Raw genomic sequence first — 3,204 nt, 5'->3', positions numbered from 1 at the left:
CTTCTCCGTGAAGCCCGCTGCATAGCAACAGGCCAAAGGTCAGGGCTGGCAAACAATGTTTGGGCAGTGCTTTGATGTGCTCAGGCATGGTCCAGCCAGAGGCTCAATGGACACAAAGAGGCTGAGAAGGGCAGTCAGATAGCACTGCTCCATTCTTCTCATCACCTTTAGCCTTTGACCTCTGCACCCCTGCGAGAGATCACATTTCAAGGATGGCCAGTTGCATTCAGACAGGTCTTTTTGTCCAATCTTAAGGATACTGCGGGAATAATTTGTTCATTTTTAGCAGAAAGAAGCATATATTTGTGAATAAAAATGAAGATAAGCATTAAGTAACATCTCAAAGCATAGTGATGGACTAGGTGTCACATTCACAGACCACCTGTCCTAAATAAGTTATCATTACAGCTACACTTCCACCAGTTCTACAAAGTCAACTGCGTCTATATGTGCAGAAAATACCACTCTGTCCCTGAACATTGTGAACATTGCTTCACAGAGCCCAAACACCATCTATTCCTGCCAAAAAAGAAGCTGTCCAGTGTCTTAATAACAGATATATGTCATCTCTTGACAGCTGAAGTAAGTGGTCAGTTCTGAATTTCAAGATGCCCTTTGTTCAGATCAACACCTGAGGCTCTTGTTACCGATTTCTATAATTACTACTTCAGTTTGACAGATAGTTTGGACTTTTGGAGCCTGAAAAGGCTTTTGTTTTCTTGTGACATGACTTGTGAGAAATAAAGGCTATCTCCGTCCAAATGGCTGAGGTTGTTTTCGTATCAGTGGTTTTTGGCTTTTGAAACACCCTCGCATGGTAATTCGGAGAACTTGAGAAATGGAGAAAACTTTGGAGAAATGGTGGCGGAGTGTTAGATCTCATTAGTACGTTTTTGTATGATTACACCCCACTGACAGATTAGGGGTGGACATTCATGGCACTTTCATATAAAATTCATACAAAATCATCATGTTTTTTATGCTTTCTCATGTTATCGGGTTGGCTTTTGTGGAAACTAGAAAGAGGATCAACATCACACTGAATCAGTTTACCAATCAAGTATAAGAAAGCTTCATATATCATAGAATTATCTGTAAAATATTAATGACAATACACTAAAAATAGTACATTAAATGAAGCAAAACTACCAACAAACAGGCTAACTAATATAGACATGCTACATATTCTACTTGAAAAAAAAGCTAAAAGCACAATACAACTGCATCATTACTAAATAATAATTTAAATGCAATATGTCAGACTAATCAGACAAATGTGAGGGAGTGACAGTACTTTTTCCTAATGCAAGCAGCACATTTGATTTGCAGTTTCAGCTCTCAAATTTTACTGCATCATAAATGCTGAATTTCCCTCATTAATATTGTTACCCTTTTGCCGCTTGGATATTAGTATAAGTTAATTTATTTGCAGATGCACACAATGACATGAGGCAAAATGCTCAGTATTGCTGTAAAAATTGTTCTAGTGTCTAAATGTTTTTTAAGAAGTGCACTATACTTTTTTATTTATATCGGTTGAATATTGTATTGTAAAGGTGGTGCTTTTACAGCCATATTTTTAGGAAACTCACTGCTTTGTCCTTGAGAAAAGAGATAAAATGTTTGTTTTGTCTAGTTTGAAATGGAGGGAAACCCAACAAATCAGAGTTTACATTTAAACTTTCATACTCTTTCACAATATAGAGTATACTTCTTATAAATGGGATAAGAATAGGGAGAAATACACAATTCTTTCAGCAGCTATTTGTAATTGTATTAGACAAAAGCTTTTATTTAAATAATCTAATTTAAACAATTTAAATAATAATAATAAAAAAAAAAAGTTTAGAAAGAGCCCTGCTGTCAGATATAAATTGAATCAAATTATGGACAGAGTGAAACTCTACAGGGAATTAAACTAACCTTAGTGTGCAACAGGTTAGCACTGTCAGCATGTAATATGATGAACAGAATGAAACATTTAATAAAATCCTCTACTGCAGATCAATGACAGTATGGCCATTAACTCTTCAAAACATATACAGTGCCTATTAATTACACCAAAAGTGGTAAAACAATGTAGTTGTTTTCTCTTTGCATTTCATAAGTATTAATTTAAATTATCGAGATGTTGACTTTAAATTATTTAATTTCTCAATCAAAAAGTTACATTAGTTGTTAGTATGAAAGTTGTGTTACAGAGTTTGCTTTTATCGGATAGCCTTTAAAAGTCTTTAAAAATAAATACAGTCATAGTTTTCGTAGGGGGTGTGCTGCGATCAGAGAACATCAGGATGGAAACAGCAGACTTTAACATATATTTATATTTAATATACTATAGATCAGGTCATGCAATGACACTAAATGCAAGCACGATCTTACCTTTAATTCACTAGAAATGCACTCAGATATTCCTGGGGAAATTGACTGGGATCGGGCTGTTCATGTACATATCTCCGAGATGCGCGATTCAGCTGCCTCGCCTCCGCTGAGCACGAGCAGTCAGCCCTGCTGTGAAAATGCCGCTGGCCGTGCTGGCCGTGTGGTCATTTCTTACAGCGAACGGGACACCCCTCCGTCCTGTTGTGATGGAATCGCCCCTTCATCCTCTGCCGTGATGATCTCACCCCTTATGTCTCTGTAGAGATGGTATCGCCCAACTTCACCGCTTGAGTAGCGTGGTTTGGAAAGGCTTTGAGAGTTTATGGAAACTGTCAGGTAAGTTTCTACTTTTTATCATAAGTAATAAATACGCAGTCCACAAATGCGTTGCGTCAGTACTGTTACTGAAGTAAAACCATGGTCCAAATAAAAACAAAATGAGTGACAATACTGTGATATTTAGTTGTGCTGCGCTTTTCTGGTCTTTTTTAGATAACAATATATCAATATATTTTTTACTTGACATATATAGGGGTCCCAGAGTTTTTCATTAACCTTATAAACAGACACAAGTGTATGAATATGTAATTTATCGAAATATTGACGTGACAATGGATTGTTATACAAAGAGCACGTATACACTTCCACATCTGATAATAATATACCTTTATTTGACCCTCTAACTCTTAACACTTTCTATTCTATTTTAATTCTACTTTATCTATATTTATCTTTTTTTTACTTTTTTATTCTTTATTAAAAAAAACCACCAAAAACCAAAAACTAGCTTTCTATTTTTTCTATTCTATCTACTTGTTTTTC

The 3,204-nt window shown here is 35.8% G+C and overlaps 1 protein-coding gene and 1 long non-coding RNA gene across 3 annotated transcripts in view; one reads left to right on the top strand and one right to left on the bottom strand.

The window, feature by feature from the left end:
* Window positions 1–2,586, bottom strand: part of LOC107697724 (protein GREB1-like) — a 34,315-nt gene extending 31,729 nt beyond the window's left edge. For both annotated transcript variants that reach the window (XM_016498549.1, XM_016498550.1), the window contains exon 1: window positions 2,383–2,586. The gene's annotated coding sequence lies outside the window, so the exon portion shown is untranslated. The remainder of the gene's footprint in view (window positions 1–2,382) is intronic.
* A 7-nt stretch (window positions 2,587–2,593) lies between these two features.
* Window positions 2,594–3,204, top strand: part of LOC107697726 (uncharacterized) — a 3,792-nt gene continuing 3,181 nt past the window's right edge. Inside the window, exon 1 of the long non-coding RNA XR_001635235.1 lies at window positions 2,594–2,718. This is a non-coding gene — a long non-coding RNA (uncharacterized LOC107697726). The remainder of the gene's footprint in view (window positions 2,719–3,204) is intronic.

This window comes from Sinocyclocheilus anshuiensis, unplaced genomic scaffold (assembly GCF_001515605.1).
Source record: "Sinocyclocheilus anshuiensis isolate Anshui unplaced genomic scaffold, SAMN03320099.WGS_v1.1 scaffold446, whole genome shotgun sequence".
In the NCBI taxonomy this organism is placed as follows: domain Eukaryota; kingdom Metazoa; phylum Chordata; class Actinopteri; order Cypriniformes; family Cyprinidae; genus Sinocyclocheilus; species Sinocyclocheilus anshuiensis.
Note: the sequence above shows the minus strand (reverse complement) of the source record. Positions and strands in the feature narration are given on the sequence as shown.